Source organism: Coturnix japonica, chromosome 1, assembly GCF_054131305.1.
Source record: "Coturnix japonica strain WE chromosome 1, WE-NBRP24, whole genome shotgun sequence".
Taxonomy (NCBI): Eukaryota; Metazoa; Chordata; class Aves; order Galliformes; family Phasianidae; genus Coturnix; species Coturnix japonica.
The window spans coordinates 61,223,199-61,242,804 of NC_140663.1; the positions used below are offsets into that span (position 1 = coordinate 61,223,199).

At 42.3% G+C, this 19,606-nt stretch overlaps 1 protein-coding gene across 2 annotated transcripts in view; it reads right to left on the reverse strand.

Moving 5' to 3' along the window:
- The window catches only part of ST8SIA1 (ST8 alpha-N-acetyl-neuraminide alpha-2,8-sialyltransferase 1), a 157,653-nt gene that overhangs the window by 27,354 nt on the left and 110,693 nt on the right, over positions 1 to 19,606 (reverse strand). The window lies entirely within an intron of this gene.

Here is a 19,606-nt window from a genome sequence, read left to right on the forward strand (position 1 = left end):
TGTTGGTCATAAAAACATTCTTCTACTCATTTCAAAATCCACCTACAAGCTGTTCTTCACACACAGATTTGCAATTGATTTGCACACCTTTCCAGAGCCTAGAGAAAGTTCTGACAGACTTCTGAGTGTCTCTTCTAAAACGATGAACCTGAACAGACAGTTAAAAGCCATCCGGTGTTCTGATAGCTCCAAAGCACAAAATGTTTCTGATTTCATCTCCTCACAAACCCTGAATGATCACTGACAATTTTCCCCCAAATTGGTCTTTTTTTGTGACATTTTTCTTTCTGTGCAAAGCCCAACTTATATTTTCATGCATAGAAATCTTTAAATGAAATTTTGAAGTCCGTGTTGTTGTTCTTATTTCCTTAAGGTGTACAAAGAAAGAATCCAAGTTACATGTTGAACAAGCAATACTAAGCAATAATCAAATATAAATTCTGGCCTTATAAAAATGCGAAGACTTGTAGGATTTGCTTTTATTATGCCTGCATAGAGATTAATATTTCCATTAGATTATGATACCATAGCCATTTATTCTCAACCTGAGAGAAATCTCAGAGAATTCTTTGGGAAAAGTGACATCACAAAAATACAGCAGCAGGCATCAAATGACACTCAGGGACAATGTTTAAGAAGGCATGAGTTGCACAGCGAGTAGGTTTAACAGCAATTGATATTTGTAATGTGCAAGTTGGAAGAGAGACTAGTGAAGGAAGGCAATGTATAGACAGATAGAGACATTTCTCTGCTTTTACAGTTTTATTTAACTCCTGCTACAAAATCTACATCAGGTTACAGCTTCTTTAAGTAGCCAATAGCTGTTTACTGATATCTACCATTATTCCTGATTTTAGACTTAAATACTATTCCAAAAACAGTACTTAAGCAAGGATATAACTTTTCCTTCCCATATACTCTTGGCATGCCAAGATGAATGAGACATCTGGCAGGAAGCTGGAGGCAGTTCACACAGCAGCACCCTTAGTGATGTTTAACACTGCACAAAGCACATATCAGAAAAAATAATGAAGTTTTCTGAATATGCTCCATTGGGTGTAACTGACGGAGATGTCAGCCAGAGTGACTGGTAAAATCCAATACGTAAAACACAAGCTTGTTAAGAAACAGGAGCACTTATTCTTCTTGATTGTGGGCTGTACCAGGCGATACTTCTGCATCAGAAAATCATGCTGTGATTCACCCTTGATTACCTGCTCCCTTTCCGGAGTCACTGCAGCCTTCAGAGCACCAGTAGACCCTCCCTGCCTTTTCAATATGCCAGTGTCTATAAAATTCAGCAAGAAGGCAAGGAAAATCCATGATAAATCTGCACAAGCCTCACAGGAGCCTCCTATTTAGCAGCTGGGCTGCTCTCTCAAACATGATCCCTATTTTTTTTCTCAGCTCCTTAATGACTGTCTCATCTTCGTTGCTGCCTCCTCTTTCTCGGTTTCTTGTGGCTGAGACACGTGTATGCGTCACAACTGATTTCATAATCACACAGCAGAGGAGTCAGAACAAGAAAACTGAGACACTGGCACTGGATATTTTCCTTTCTCTGTCACAGGTAGAGAGATAAGTGTAAGAATACCTTTTTCATATGGTCTGAGTTCATTTTATATAAAAACCTCTTCAGTAAAAATCACACACACTGCAAGATACATGGGTTTGAATAGGATGCCAGAAGACCTCAAGAAGCACCAGTTAAAACTTCATCTGATACAAGTGCCAACAAAAAATAAAACTTCAGCAACATAGAAGTATCTCATGAACATGTCAGGTTTTTTGGAGTCTTCCTTCTGGCAGAAGGAAATATTAATAATAATTTAAAAGGCTTTGTTGATACTTTGAAAATCAATATTTGGTCTCCTGGTTTGCCACAAGTTTCTTTCAGCATGTCCTGGTGGGATTAAAATAAAGATGTTCCAAAGCAAAACTCCTGAGATCATTGAATCATAGAATCATAGAATGACCTGGGTTAAAAAAGGACCACAGTGACCATCCAGTTTCAACCTTCCAGCTACGAGCAGGGTCACCAACCACCAGACCAGGCTGCCCAGAGCCACATCCAGCCTGGCCTTGAATGCCTCCAGGGATGGGGCATCCACAGCCTCCCTGGGCAGCCTGTTCCAGTGCGTCACTACCTGCTGAGTGGAAAAACTTCCTCCTAATATCTAACCTAAACCTCCCCTGTCTCAGCTTAAGACCATTCTCCCTTGTCCTACCCCTGTTCACTCTCTTAAACAGCCATTCCCCTTCCTGCTTATATGCTCCCTTCAAGTACTGAAAGATTTGCATGGTTCTTCATTACTGTTTGATTCTGCAGATCTCTTCTTTATGACTGGAGTAGCTAATGGAGACAAAGCCCCTGTCATCCAAGCAAGAAATCTATTCAAATTGAACATATGAAGCAAAACAATAATTTTATAACATTGCAATTGGCATTCTTTTCTGTAGAAAGAATGAAGACACAGGAGGATGTAGAGGACCAGGAAAGACCAGTGTACTCTGGTAGAAATCCATTGTCCTGCATACTGTGTATGGATCGTCTCAGATCTGTGAGTAAGTGTTCCCCCAAACAGCTTTACTGTTCTTTCCCTAGGTAAGGTACAGGAGTTGGGTCCATCCCAGCAAAGCTCTTCCACTTTCATCAGGAAAATTAGTAATTGGGGGGGGGGGGGGGGGAGGTGGGGTCAAGCTTCCTTTCACAGCGCAAGGAACATGAGCACACAGCTTCTGTTACCTTTGCAATGGGCCCTTGCACCTTAGTGGAGAGGAATATGCATACATCCTGTCAGTCCTGGAAGCCAGTTACCACATCCTTTCCCACTTACAGCTGGCTAACAACTATCACTTCACAAGGAAAATCAATGTGGTTATTCTAAAGCTTCATTCTTCATCAAATTTACTATTCACAAAAAAGCACTGTGCAGCTTTAAGCTGAATGCACTTAAAATGCTCAGATATAATCACAGAGGGACAAGAACTGTCTCTGAATATTCATACAGTATCACTGCAAAGACACATTTACATTTATTCTACATGAATCTCCCCACATGCCTTAGAAATAAGAAGTAAGTGACACTGCTATGATGGCGGTCAGTAGAGGGACTTCATGTAGAATGGATGGCATTTGCCATGTAACTGCGAACTGCAAAGATTTGTTCATTAACATCACTTCCTGAAAGAAAAGTTATCTGTATAGCCATGTCAGAGGACTTTATGCCCCATGTAACAGGTGGACATGACACAAGTGGCCAGGAGCTCATTCTGGCTCATCCGGTGACCTGAAACAGCCAAAAAGCTGTTGCCCATCTTGTGCTCCTCATGAAGGGAATTACTAGAAGCAAATGGTATTTTTTGTTCCCCCTTTGTACAAATAGGTGGGCTGTCCAACTTTCTGACTTTTCATAGGCCAGTTAGAGACTGAAAAACCTGGGTACAAACTGTACACATCAACAAGTGTCAGTACACTTTACCTGAAGCTCAAGTGTACTTTCCTTTAACAACCAATGCAGACAGGGAGCCCTGCAGGCAATTTCACCCCAGCAGTGGCTTCTGGTGTACTATGCCACCTCCTCCTCACCAGACAAAGAGAACACAGAGACCAGGGGGGCTTTTCCTCTGTAACTGATTAGCTCAGCAGCACATGCATGAGTGTGCTGATATGGCTTCTTCCTGCTGTACTGGCAAGAACACTGCCATCCCGGTACAGTCCTTGCATTTAGATGACACACAAACATAAGGAATAAGGAGCCACTGGTTCCTAGTTAGTGCTTTACAGACTTCCAGAAGGACTGAGGTTTCCAGAGACCTCTGTATCCATCTGCTCCAACCCCTGCTCAAGCTGGGACTTCCAGAGCAGGGTGCCCAGGCTCACGTCCAGTTTGAGTCCATTGCCTCTGGTACCTGAAAAGTTCCATATCCATTTTCATCGCATCCTCCCTTCAGGAGTTTGTACACATCATTAATATTCCCATAAGCCTCCTTTTCTGAACAGGCCAAGCTCTTTCAGCCTCTTCTCACATCAGACATGCTCCAGACTCATCATCTTGGTGGCCCTCCACTGGACTTTTTCTGGTGCATCTGTGTCTGCTTGCCCCTACCTTACATGTTTTGAACATTCAGTATTCTCAATGGCTGCGCTGTAGCTCCTCCACAATCATGGGGCTTCAAAATAAACCTACCGAATCATCCAATCACTTGTGCAAGACCACATCTTTGACAACACCTCGGCTCTCAGTGAGAAGCATGAAATTACTCTGACCTCTGCAGTCAAGCTCATACAAATGCATGGCAGGCTGCCAGCATTCAGACAAAACTGGAGCTGGAATCTCCCAAGCCCTGAATAGCACCTGAAGGAGACAGGAGCTGCTCAGTAATTGGCAGTTATGTGTCCTGGCAGCTTGACAGCAGCTTGGAGAGGCGATGCTGTGTGCTGGTGAAAGCAGATCGCAGCCTGCTCAGCCTGGACGCTGCATTCATCAGTGGCCAGCAAGCACATGAAATCCTCAGCAGCACAATTTTGCTGTCAGGTTCGTATGACACATCAACTTAAAAAGCATGACTTTCAACGAGCACATGTAGGCATAGCTGCACAGATACCAGAGAAACAAATTCCTTTTTACCAGATGTAGGATTCCCTCAGATGTGGACTACTTTCTCAGGCAGAACGATGCATCCAAGGGAAAATTTCCAGAGACAGTTCAATGTTGACAGCACAATCAAAGACTGAAGAGAAAGAAGTGGTTTGGGTTTTTTGTTTATTTTTATCTCTGATCTGTTTTTAACGTTCCTACTGATGCTCTCTAGCAGATACTTGGGACAGAACTGCTCTCTCATCCTAAGAGATGACTTCCTGCAACCACAAGGAACTTGCTGCAGTGATAGTGAGCCAATCCACTGACAAGTAATAAGGGCAGCATTTTCTTGCATCTCGGTTTCCTTTTGATCTCCCCTGAGAGCCACTATCTCATGCCTGTGAAGATATATCAGTCGCTCTACTGCACTGCCATCTGCAAAGTCACAAGTTCAGCATTCTGGATTAACTGAAAGCTGATTTCTCAAAAAAAAAAAAAAAAAAGGTTGAGAATATTATTTTGGAATTAAGACACATAGATATCGGGGGAATAGAGCAGAAGGAATAAAAATAAATAATTGTGTATTTGTTCTTACAGCAGAGAATCATCCTTAAAAAAAAAAAAAAAGATTTAGATAGTTTAATGTCAGCATTAGCCAAGAATGATTTAGCAATTTGCTGCAGTTGTTTGCATACACTTACAGCTGGGGTCACAAGTCAGCTTGCAATCACACATCTGATCCTTCACTGCTGTGACCCAGGAGTTTCACTGCACTCAGTTCTGATTGCTTTTGTGCTTTCAAACAGGGGTGCACTCATTAATGCCCAACGCACTTCTTGACTATGCACCCAATCTGGGGCTTGTGTAGCCAATGTCACTAAAACACGGACTGTGTCTGAGATAAGAGCACTATGCTTACCACGCACTTGCTCTCCATGTTGGCACTGTCAGCATGCATTAGGTGCAAGGTCAGCTATTCTACTTGTCCACACAGGAGGCCAGAAACGAGCACAAAATGTGTTAGAAATTCTTCCCTTTTCTTGTTTTATCCCATGTTTTCCAACTACATAAACCTTTGTTTACTTAGCCTAAGGAAAGCTACCTCACCAAGACTGAATTACAATGCCATTGAAGTGAATGGCAAAGCCTATTCTGATCTCTCTGTGTGTATGCTCAAAGCCTCAAGTACAACAACAAAAATCAGGCATGCAATGCAGTTCAGAGCAGTTAGAAAAGCTATAAAATAACACAATTAATCACAAAGGCTGATGGATTAAATCACTAAAATTAGAGATGCCAAAGACTGTCCATCCACGCAGAAGGCTTTCATTTTTTGTGGTGGATCCACAGTGCTTCATCTAGTCTTGTATCAAACAGCTTCAGCATGAAGCACTCACCCCTGTTCTCACTGTGGGCCCCTTCACAAGCACTATCCCCATCTTCTCCTTTCCATCTGCCTTCCTAATTCCCCAGTCTGACTGCCTGCTATGGACGCAAAGGCAGCATATCTTCCATTCAGCCTCTCAGGGGAGATGCTCCTCTCTCCTAACACTCACTTTAGCTCAATATTTACACACAGCTTGCAGCTCACTGAGAATTCACACTGCCTCCTCTTTATTTATGGACAGAGGTTTCCAACTTCAAAAACCCTACGCTTTACTCTCATCTCTGGTTCCAGAGATTAAACGTGAACAAATTAGCCTGATTCTCCCATACACATTTAATAATTTAAATAATTTAATAATTAATAGCTTTTCTCAGGTTAGGGATTATAATCACTCCCACCGTCATCTCCAAATCCCCAAAATCAAGGAAACATACTGTGCAGTGCTTGCGATTACGTCTTTTCCAGCCAGGCTGTTTCTTAATTCCATGCTATACTTACCCAGTGACCTTCAGAATACTCTGATGCACTCATAGTCCAGTTAGACACTGCAGAGGTAGACTCTAATCCCTTTGAAGATGCAAGATCATCTTATGACTGGATTCTGTATTAGTAAAGGGTTTTTTTTTAAACTTCCACCCATTTCCACTCTTACACTGTCATGCTGGGAATACTATATATAGCATCAAAAGAAAGCTGACTCTCTGTTTTTCAATGGAACATTGAGGTGCTCTATACGCTTAAGCAATGAAACATTAAAATCAGAGCTCACTGGTATTTTAGGACTGTGCGTGATCCTTATTCTGCCAGCTCAAATTAGAATGTGCTTATAAATACCTCCTTCCAAAACCAGTAGAGCTAAACATCAATCCATTCTGTTATCTGACAGTTTGAATCTTAGCTTTCAAAAGATGAGCTGCTTGTCTTAGTTTGACTCTTTGAAGATTGCGGCGACTAAAGTCACAGAGAATTGGAAATAATATAAAAGGATAGGCAGAACGACATGACTGCAAACCACATTCATTGTCAAAAAGAAATTGCTGCCTAGTATTTATAAATCTTCTGAATATTTCACAGCATTTACAGATGAAAGCCTGGAGGGTAAGGAAGACAACAAAATGGGAACCAAAGAGACCAATGAGAAAAAAAGAAATAATTACAGAACTAATCCTGATATCTTCAGTATTCAATTTTACTGGACTGCATGCAGACTGCATTTGTAAGAAGAAAAGTCATAAGATCACACATTTCCTCGGGTTTTTATGGAAATCAGTACTCCAAGAAAACCCACATCCTCCAGTAAAGCCGTTTCTTCTATCCTGATCATATTTTGTTTCCTCCTTATGTAGATCCAAAGAGATCTTAAGACTACACAATAAAAATGTTGAAAATAGTGTCTTCAGATTTCCTCTTGATTAACCTGTGTTCTCTAAAACAGATTGCTCCGTTTTTGGGACAGCATCCAAACACAAAAAGGACAGTACTATATCTCATCCAATTCTAGGTATTTGAACTAGGTTTTAAATATTGTCCAGATATGAGTCACAAGACATCACCGCCTGTTATAGCACTGCAACAAATGTTAACAACGTTAAAGCTTTTCTATTAATTCTGGCCTTAAATGTTCTGTAACCCAAACATAAAACATACAGAAAACTTTACAGCCATGAAAGACTAATTTATAGGTGAGGAGGTTTTCTGGCTAGGATATCTGATTGTTTACTAAGCTTTTAGCATCACCTCCTTAGCATATTAATAATTTACATAGATCTGTGAAGTTAACATGCAACTATATCCTCTCCTCAACCTCTTAGGAGATCTTTTCAAGGAGGAAAACAAAAATGTTTGAATTAAGGGCTTCTTAATGATGCCCTGTGCAACATAAACTGTAGACTGAAATCATTTAACAGAATAGATGCTTTGATAAGCATTACAACAATAATTGTACTAAATGTATATGAAAACCTAAGAAAGGTTTTTAAATTATAGCATATGGTGGTCCCAGAGACCATGTCCCATGGCCACAGACGGAGTAGAACTTGATATTAAAGAATGCTGTTTTCTAAAAGTTTGATAATAATAATTATTTTAAAAGTTCATAGTCCAGAGAAATACGGGGTGAATCTGCAAAATGTGAAATGGAGTAAAATCAATTTACAAAATTCTAAAAACTTTAAAAAATGATTTCTGTATTTCCTTTATTAGCTTCTCTCTGTACACAGCCTCAGCTGTCACCACTTCTTATATTCAGGTGAAAAGTTGCTCTGGAGCATTTAAATTAGTGGATGCCAGACAAGAAGATAAAAAGACAGAAAAGGAGAGAAAAAAATATGGACAGTTCGATGGAGGAAGAAGTGCCTTCAAGACCTTGGCACAAGAGTCCATTCCATCACTAAAATCCCTGGAAATGAACAAGGAGAACTCAAGGCAGAACAAGGACCGCAGATGTGGCTGGGTTTTCAGAATGTTCTTTCTGAAGACTTCACTTTCATACAATGTCAGTTCACAGCAACATTTCTCAGTAACTCTGGTGGTGTTCAGTTATGCCTGGAAGGACTGACAGGTGTTTCTCAAGACTTCTAACAGATCATGTTTGAGATGTCTTGATTCGCTGCTCAGTAGATCTTCGAAAGTGCCTACCCTTCACTCTGCAACTCATACATGGATGCAGCAAGAAGAGCAGGAACATGACAAGTATATTTGAACTCTGTCCACATCCACGCATTTCCAGTTCAAAAGATTTTATGATACGTGAGTAGTTTGTCTGTGTAGTAACCCCAGGGAGCTACTTTCAAGTACTTGCTTAATGTCTCATTCCCCGAATCCTTTCAACCAAATATTTTACCCAGTACCTTCTCTCTTATGACATAATTGTCCCAATTCCTTTGTCAAAATCCTCTTGAAAATTCAAACAGACTTTACCTTGTGGCTATATAGCACTCTTATCCACATATTTTAAAGAACTCTAGAAGTTTTGCAACATTCCTTGGAGTTGACCATGCTGATTCTCCACAAAAGCACATACATTAATCCGGATGTTTGCTAATAGTATCTTAAAATATAGTCTCTACCAATTTGATATCAAGCTTACAGACTTACTGAACAATTTTAGCTTGAACTGTTTTTAAATATCAGTCCTCTATTTGACACCTCCCCATCTTCAAGTATCAATGCAGTTTTAAGTGAAGAAACACACACTCCTGTTCCTTCCATATTCACAGATGAGTCCAGCCCTGTCAATTATGTTCACTAGGATACCTCAGTTTCAGCCTACTGAATCTCCCCAGTGGCACAGGGAATGACCTCAGTTTCTTCCACAGGAAGTACAGGTGCAAATAATTCATACAGCTTGTCTGCAATGGCCCTATTTTCTCTGAGCACTTCTTTTATACCTGATGGTTTAATTGGATTTGCTGCTCTACCCAGATGCATGTAAGTCCTTGGGGGCTGATTGGATTTATCCCAGGGTACTCAGAGAGCTCACTGATGTTAACACAAGACATCTCTCAATTATTTTTCAGTGTTCTGGGGAATCAGGAGAAGTCCCAGCTGACTGAAAGCTAGCAAATAATGTTTCCATTTTCAAGAAGGGCAAAAAGAAGACTTTGGTAATTACTGATCCGTCATTCTCACTTCAGTGTCTGGTAAAAATATGGAGAAAACTATTCTGGAAGTTACTGAATAGCACCTGAAAGACAATGCAGTCATTGGTCACAACCAACATGGGTTCATGACGGAAGGTCCTGTTTAACTAATTTAATCTCCTTTTATGACAAGGTCACCTATCTAGTTCACCAAGGAATTCACATGATGTTATCTTTTGGATTTCTGTAAAGCTTTTGATACTGTTTCTCACAGTATTTTTCTGGACAAAACATCCAGTATACAGCTAGACATAATGAGATGGGTAAACACTTGGATGACGGGTGGAGCCCCAAGGATTACATTAAATGGGGTTACATCAGGCTGACAGCCAGTTGCTAGTGGGGTTTCCCAGGGCTCAATTTTAGAGACAGTTCTCTTTAATGTTTTCATAAATGACTTGGATGTAGAACTAGAAGGAGTACTGAGCAAGTTTGCTGATGATACTAAATCAGGAAGAGCTGTTGACTCTGTCCAGGGTGGAGAGATGAGACATGAGGAGCAGATGAAGTCCCCTGTTTTGGTCAGCCTAGAGAAGAGGAGACTGAGGAAAGACCTCATTGTGGCCTACTGTTTCTTCACAAGGAGAAGAGGTTGGGCAGGAGTTTATTTCCTCTCTCTCGTGAACAACGATAGAATCCAAAGCAACAGCACGAAGCTGTGTGAGAGAAGGACAGATACTGGGAAAGTGTTCTTCACTGAGAGAGTGGTCAGGCACTGGAACAGGCTCCATAGGGCATTGGTCACACTCCTGAGCTGCCAGACTTCAAGAAGCATCTGGACAGTACTCTCAGACATATGGTCTGATTTTGGGATGGTTCTGTGGGGAGCCAGAAGTTGGACTTGATGATCCTTGTGGGTCCCCCCCAACTTGGGATATTCTATAACACTATAATCAACTGGGCATACGCATCTATCATATTATTGGAAACTTTTTCTGCCACACATACAAACACACACACACACACACACTTACTTAATATTAAATCAGCCAGAAATTATAATAATTTAATTTTCTTTTCTTTGGAAACAACTTCAGTGCCTTTGGTAGGATGTTTAATCTGTTTCCAGTAATTTCCCCTTTCTCTGTTTTACCTTTTCTTAAGGTTTCTTAAGGATCCTAGCAGTGTGCTTCCAGTATGGTACCCACATGAAAGTCTGCAATTTTGAGCATATCATCTAGATATATTTCCAAGATGCATGGTATTTAATGCTGAAAATGCTGCTTAAATTCCTTTTCAACATGATCAAACTGCTGAGGTTTCTTCTCAAGTGGTAGTACAGCCTGTACTCAATTTAAATTGCTATGACTAGAACACTTGCAGCAACAACATCAGAAGTGCAGTACACATAGCTGAAACATGCTGGAGCTTTTGCTGAATCTCTTCAACTGTTTTGGTATTTTTTGAAAGTTCTAAAATTCCTTCAACCTGTTCTCCTCATTAATTTCATTCAAATGAGATACGGCATCTTTTAAGGTAGCAGGAAATAAATTCTGCTTGCTAGGACTATGGTAATACTTCTGTAAGGCTTTGCTTGTCCATGAGTACCGTATTTACTTGTGAAGAAAGAGCAAAACACTCAACTCACTATTGTTCATAGTTTTCAAATGCCAGAGACATATCAATGGCATTGATACTATTTAACATAGGAGTAGCTTTGCAAACTCAGTCTGCATTCTTTTGTCTTACATCTGTAATTGAACCTTGCATGCCCCTTTCTTGGTAGTTAGGACTACTACTACTAGATGACAGATAGATAGATACCTAAGTCCCCTTTCCAAAAGAAAAGGGAACTGAACTTGGACTTAATACTTCAGTGACTAACTTCAGTGAATGAGGTGACTATTTGTCTGTCACATAAAATAGGACAATCTTCCTTGGGCAGTTTTCTGAACCAAGATATATGTCATTCAGCTGAAACTACTCAGCCTGATTTTGTAGATTGACTGTGGAGAACTTAAACTATATTATCTGAAAGTTTTAGTCAGAGAAAAAAAAAAAAGAAAAAAAAAAAGCAGAAAAAACAACAACAAAAAGCAGACAGCCCCAGTTTTGTTTCTTTTAGTTTGACTCAGGTCTTCTCACCAATTCCAAAAATCCACCAAATCATAGAAGCACCTCTCCTGTGAAGAAAGGTTGAGGGAATTTGAGGGAATTGAGCTTGTTTAGATTGGAAAGGAAAAGGCGCTAGGAAGACCTCACTGTAGCCTTCCAGTACTTGAAGGGAGCATATAAAAAGGAGGGGGAATGTCTGCTTACAGGGGTGGACAGTGATAGGACAAGTGTGAATGGTTTTAAACTAAGAGACAGGGAAGATTTAGGTTAGATACTAGGAGGAAGTTTTTCACTCAGCGGACGATGACACACTGGAACAGGTTGCCCAAGGAGGCTGTGGATGCCCCATCCCTGGAAGCATTCAAGACCAGGCTGGATGTGGCCCTGGGCAGCCTGGGCTAGCTGTCGAGAGCGAGAAGATGAAGGCCATCAGTGCACGGAATCTGCTGAAGTCTATAGCAAAGCAAAGGGAAGCACAGGAACAGCAACTGCAGGCTTTAATAGCTGAGAAAAAGATGCAGCTGGAAAGATATCGAATAGAATATGAGACTCTGTGTAAAATTGAAGCGGATCAGAATGAATTCTGATGGTGGTTGGTGACCCTGCACATAGCAGGGGGGTTGAAACTAGATGACCATCGTGGTCCTTTTCAACCTGGGCCATTCTATGATTCTATGATTCCCTCCATGAAGTTATCAAAACAGTGTCATGATAGGAATTAGACTGAAGTGACCCACCGGCACCCTTAGGTTACAGAGGACATAGTAAGCACCTTCCCAACAAGTACTGTATATGTAACCATTAAAACTGTACACTCCTTTTTTATGTCCTCCTTTGAGCTAGCTTTTCTCTCTGAAACCCAGGGAACATTGGCTGTTATAGATGTTCACATTCAAATGATTAAGGAGAAAAGTTCGACTTTATACACAGTTAAGGTGATTCTTTTAGGATTCAGGCAGCACAAAGACTAAAGTTCTTTCCTTTAATGCTCAGAGTAATTAATACTGAATTACAATAGAAATTCTACCCAAGGACTTTTGACGATCGCATTAATACTAAATGACTTCCACATGTTTTATGCGATTACAATAAACACAATAAACAAAGATGTGAACAATGATTAATCCCTTATTTTAGAGCAGTACTCAATAATCAAGCAAGAACAAAAGCTATTCATTAGTGGTTTGCCTCTGTGAAGCAGCAGTAACGCAATACATGAAAAACCTTTAGGTTTGGACCTGACAACCAGGCTAAAGGGTATTTTGGAGTGAATAAGAAGGTATGGTCTGGGATCCACACACTGTGCAGAGACATGAAGACAGGATACCATAATGACATCCACTTGATAAGGCCACAACATTTTTCAGATAAGGCTAGACTGTAGGTTTAAAAGTAACTTTAAATGTCAGATGTGACAGTGGCTCAGAAGAATATGGGGTTAGCCATGAATCACACGGGACAAAGGACAGCTAAGGCCATAAATTCCACATTAAGGAATAGTGAAAATGTGGTTACGTTCCCCAAAGGTAAAACCAACCACTAGTTACTAGATGTTTATATTCCTATAAGCTCAGTAAGATATTCCCAAAAGAGACAAAGAAGCAGGACTGATGAAATTTATCCTTTTGTTTTACAGAGGTCTGCCAGAATATCTTGTATACTGATGAGAAGCACGTGGGAGCTATCGCTGAAGCTCACTTTACCCAGATAATGACTTGAAGAAGTAACACACGTTTCAACAAGCAACATATTTTTTTCTGAATTTGCCTCAAGGTCAAATTCCCTTTCTCTGATTGCTACGACACTAATAAGTCACAGTACACAGTGCTGCTTTGCCTCGTCAAACTGGTCAGGAAAATAATGTGTTACGGCAAACTAGCACTCTGCTTGTAATATCAACACCTTCTCCTCAAACTGGTTTTGCTTGTTGGAAAAAGCAGAACATTTCTTCCACCTCCCCCATTCTTTTATTTTTTTAAAGGACAACCTGAGGAACATCACATTTGGAATGATTTCTCCACTCTGAAAAATAACTCAGGATGGTGGGAATATTAGGACCCTTTTTGAGGCTTTAAATTGAAACGATTTCTCAGATTTCTATGGATTTACACTGATTTTTATTATAGATTGCTTCATGGTATCATATGCCAGATATTTAATGTTTCAAAAACTACCAACATGTACATTGCATTATTCAAGAAGCACACTGTGAACATTCAACTAAAAACAAAGATATTATCTGCATACACAAGGGTATGGAGACAATTCATTTAACATAATCACTTGCATTCCTGAGCCTTGGTTGTTTAGTGTACCGGGAGAAAAGAGGGATGGCAGCAACCACGTTCAAGCATGAAGTGACAAGAAATATGACAGCACACTGCATGAATGCTCTGACAGCAAGGTCTCGTACTCAGTTCCAGCAGCTATTCCCAGCTCCATTTTCTGCTCAACAGATCTAGGAGTATGGAGCCAAAAGCATAAACACTTTGCTCTAGGGCATAATAATTTGCCTAATGAATTGCTGCCTAGAAAGCAGTTGGAAAAAATAATTCAGATAATACATGTCAGCTAGTCTTCTGATTATTATTCTCAGAATCATACTAGATGTATGTGTAAGGCATATGTCTGACCTAGTTCAGCTACAGTATACTAACCACCATGTCTCTCGGGATAGCCCAGAAGATGTATCTCTTTCTGCACAATCTACCTAAAACTGTTCATGTACAACTCCTTTGGATGTAGCAACATGTACAAATTTCCCCAGCGCTGAGGGAACTAAGGCTGAGGAACAAAGGAGTGAAGGGATCACTTGGGTATACCATTTCTTCTGTTTCTGGGACAGGGATCTGCTGAGGACATTCTGCAGAGCTGAGATACCAGTGGGGAGCAGGAGTTTGCTGGAGTGAGTGTCCACCTGTCAGCACTGTAAGAGATGCTGGCTTCAGAAGGCTCTATAGAAACTTCCAACAGCTCTGAGTTGTTTTCTGAAGTCTTGTAACAACCTTAAAACCTGTAATAAATAACTAAATGCTACAACTGTCAGATGCTGCATAAGAAGCAGAAGAAATCAAGGCCACCGCCAGTGTCTTCTTGCCTCTAACCTAAGATGATATTTGCTATGAAAAAAATGCTTACAGATGATCTTAAAAAGTCACTTGTAGCTTGCACATCAAAATCTATGGACAAACCCACTGTTCACAATAGAGACGTGGAAAATATTGCTCAGTATAGACAGAGCAATCAGTTTTCTCTCAACACTTTGCTTAGATTTTTCTCCTTTAAACTTCAGGACATTCAAACTCCACTTCTCAAACATCACAGAAATGGCTCAGCTATCTCAGTTTACAAGAATCGATGACCACCTTTGGTTTGGTGCAGCTCCGTATCACTGTACCCTTTCAAGACACTGAAAGATAAATGTAGATGAAACTGAGTGCAGCAATACCACCTTAGCTGTCTCATTCTTGTTCTAGAAATTCACATACCCAAAGGAGCACCAGGAACTCGTGCAAATCTCATTTGTAAGATGACAGTTTTGTACAGTTATACCTAAAAATTTCTGGGGATGTACTGCTCTAAGAGTGCTCTAAGAGTGTTGACTGTTAAATTAATAATGACCCCCAAGCAAGACAAAGTACTGGATTCCTGATTGTTCATATTCCTGATTGTTAGCCCTATTCCAGATACTCCAGCTAGTTCTCTCCAAGAGAATGGAGAATGAGAATGCTGCTCAGCTGAGAACCCTGTAAGCCAGCTTGTGCTCTGTGCTGCCTAGCACTGGAGTCATGGATTAGTCCCTAGTCCTCTTCTATCTACCAGTGTAGTTCCATCTCTAAGACACTTCATATAAGAGGAACACACCAGTGCAGAGCAATAGGAATGAGAAAAAATGCCATAATTTGCCACTGTCGCAAGCTCTGAGATTACAAATGGGAGTTTCCTGCAGCAAAAGGAGGCAGTCAGAGGACCTGTCTTTAGCTGATGTAACTTCACTAGCCAGGAACAACCAGTGTGGGTCTGTTACGGTTTTGTAATTTGATTGGTGTTGCTATTCCAAATCAGAACATCATGCGGGTTAATGGGAGTTAAGGGGACAAGTTTTTTTTTCTTTTCTGTGGACTGCCTTAAATGGGCATTGGGGGTGAGGGGGGGGGGGGGGCGGAGGACCAGTGGGGATCCCGGGAAGGGGACGGCGTTTCTGCGTTTCTGCCCCGGCTCCCTGCGAGGAGACGGGGTGGTCAGAACGTCCCGCCTCCCACAGCCCGTGATAATGCCTACAGGAAACAAACAGGAGAAGATCACCAAAGGCTGAGGAAGGGGCAGAGCCCAGTGTGACTAAAGCTGGAAGGAACATGGGCAGGACAGAAGATACCAAAGGAATACATTACCAACTGCAACAGAAGGGGACAGAATATTGTATAATATATCATTTATAACACAGTCTGTGCACTTGAAGGAGTCTTATGTTTTACATTTATGCTGACGATAGCCCTGCATGCTTTCACATGCTTACAAATATCCATATGCGTACATTCTCTGATCTAAAATACCCTGTTTGTCCTCTTCCTGCATTTCATTTCCTTTGGGAAACTTCCTGCAAGATTCAAGTAATCACCTCCTGGTTTGCTGTCCTGAATCATAAAAAAAACCTCAGTATTCTTCCACAAAAACATTCTGAAATTTCATGGCATGCTTTATTTTGTGTTATATGTATATATCAGGAGCCCCAAGCCTTCGCAGGGAAAGCTCACTGTAGATATTCTCTGCTGTGTTTGAAAACTAGTAATGACAAAAGAATTCTAAGTTGGCAAGATTCAAACTCATTGATATTTCAGTGCCATAATAATTTAAGCATTCAACCCCCTATTTACATTATTTACATCTTTGAAAGAAATGAGTCACAGTCATTAGTAAAGTACAAATCAGATAAGTCTAAAGAGAGAAATACACGGTCATTTTCAATAAGGGCTGGAAGGGACCTCTACAGAGACTACCACATTTAACCCCCACTGCCTAAAACAGGTTCTCCACAGTATGTTTCACAGAATAGTGTTCAGGTGGTCTCTGAATATCCAGACAAGGAGAAACCACAACCACACAAACTTTCGGGGCAGCCTGTTCTATTGTTCAGTTATCCTAAAAAGAAGGAAATTCTTCCTCATGTTCCAATGGAACTTCTCATGTACTAGTATCTCCCCATAGCCCCTTGTTCTGTCATTGGGAACTGCTGAAAAAAATCTGGCCACACCCACATGAGTCTCTTCCACTCAGTATTTATAAGCATTAACAAGATCCCCCTTCAATCATATTCATGCTAGAAGAGAACTGGGTCCTTTATCCTTTCCTCATAGGAGCAATGCTCCATGAGCAAACATATGAGTGAGTGCTGAGGTGCCAAAATGACTGCGGTGACATCACTGAGCACCAGGCTGTGATGCCATGGAGCTTTGGGCACTGGCAGAGCCTGGCCCAGTCAGTCTCGAGCCTGGACTCCTGCCGAGTGAGTGTGTGCGGCCTGGAGGTGGAGCGAGGATTTTGTTTGTGTGTTGGGCTGTGCTTTGGGGACTGCTGGCAGCTGCTCTCAGTACCCATCCCTACAGCCATCACCTGGAATCCCCTGGCCTGCCTGGTTAAGGCAGCTGGGGTCTCACGGAGGTGCACGTGCAGCAGCACAGGTGAGCTGGGTGGGGACACGTCCTCCAGGGTGGTAATGGGGTGAGCTCTGGGATGGAAGAGCTGCCAGGACCAGGACAGCAGTCTGACCCTGTGAGAGCGTGGGGTATGGGCTGGCAAAGCCGTGGGATTGGGATGGGATCCTACTGAGGGAGCAGGACGTTTCTACTGCCTGTCCCAGAAACAGAGAATGACCATGGCCTATCTCCCTCTTGCAGTGCACATCTTTCACCGCTGAAGCTCTGTCAAGGGAGAGAAACTCATCTTCACTCCCCATCAGGCCACAGCATGAAGATCATGTCAGCGGAGGAGGCGTGGACATGTCCCATCATTGGGGGGATGGACATCCACGTGTCCGGAGGGCAGGAGGAGGGCCCTGCAGCCAGCGGGCAGGAGGACAGCTCTGTGGCCGCCCCTGGCCTCGCAGCCTCTCTGCGAGGCACAGTTACAGCAAGGCCTGGACCCAACAGCAGCAACGGAAGTCCCAACGGACAGGAGCAGCCCAGCACACCACAGGCTGACATTCCTGGGGATCCCAGTCACACCCTGTCTGCCCACGTCCCCAGGCAACAGGAGGAGCCCCACGAGGAGACGGAGCAGCTGGCAGCAGCAGATCCCTCTGCTCAGGGCAGCAGCCCCTCCGCTCCTGGCCACCCAGCTGTGAGGGCTCAGAGGCCCCGTAAGAGAAGGACTGGCAGTGACCTGGACCCACAGCAGCCCTGCAAGAAGCCACCCCCTCGAAAGCACTAGCAGGGATGGCACTTCTCTTCAATAAAAAAATAAATAAAGTGAGATATAAAAATTACACGGAGCCTGAGTTTGGTTGGAGTATGGGTTGCAAAGGCCCTCTACTAAGATAATCATCACATTCAAACCCACCCCCATCCCAACGGAGGTTTCCCAGTGTCGGTTACACAGGAAGATGTCCTGGCGAGTTCCGAGTATCTCCAGGGAAGGAGACATCATACCCCACAGCCTCCCTGGACAGCCTCATCCACTGTTGTGTAATCCTCACATTAAATACCTTTTTCCTTGTGTTCAGATGGAACTGCCCGTGTTCCATTTTGTGCCCACTGCCCCTTCTTGTTGTGGGAATCAAATGTTGCTTCTGCATTAGAATAAGATACGAATTTTCATTTCATGCTCTCTGCTGCCCTTCTTCTTTCTGGGGGTCTTTCTACTTTAGGGTGGGGGGTTAGTGGGTGGGGGACTCTGATGGTTTCCATCACTTTTCCTCTACTTAAACCTTCCCCAGGAATGCATGCTCAGTATATAGGTGAAGTAATTCATAATCACTGACATTAGGAAAATGGAGCATGTTATAGGGGCAAAGACTGCAGCTCCTGTCTGTCCAGCCTTCTGAAATATCTCTGAGCCTTACTGACAGTTGGTGTCGGACAGAAGAGACCCGAGTAACAGAGAATTTAAGGAGGCGAAGTTAAATAATTAGCAATATACATGTATAGATAGCAGCAATTTATGTCAAGACAGCATGCACATATATGTAATATCCTGCCGTGCACGTTTCAAGAATACCCTGCCGTAAGTTGATCAAACCAGAGGACGAGTCATTGCATGTCCATGGAAGCGCCTGAAGAGGCATCGGGAAGACCTGGCATCCCCCGCACTCCCCTCCATTGTTGCCCTTTGTTTGACAAAGGAAATGTCCTCTGGACAGAATGGAAGCAGCCTTGGAGAGAATCACCGTATCAACGTGATAAGGAGAATACTGAGACATCTTGCAAACAGCGGGATGGTGACTGACTGGTATGACTTAGCACATGAAGCAACGAGTGTCAGAAGGTGTGGGAATACAAGAAAAGCTGTTCAGAGCAGCAGCTGTGGAGCAAGATAAACAGCATGGGAACCAAGGACACCTCTGTAAGGAGAAGAAGAGTCTCACAGCTCTGATTGGATATGTGCCTGCATGGACAGTTGAAAAGTGTTTTGTAGAATGCTTTGTTGACATGTAAGGTGTTTGGGAAAGTTGTAAGGGCGGATGGGAAAGTTAGAAAATAACAACTTGTGAAGGTATATAAGGGATGTGAGAACTTGTAATAAACGATTTGGATCGTTCACATCTGAGTCTGTGCCGAGTCGCTGCAAATGGCGCCCAACATGGGGCAAATCAACCCGCGGCTGAGCGAGCCCGGTCCGGCAGCGTCGCCCGACTGAACTTCGGAGAGACTGTTTCGCGCGCACCCGCACCGTTCTGCAGGACAGAAGGTGAGCAGTCGGGAACTATGGGGAGCTCACTAACGAAG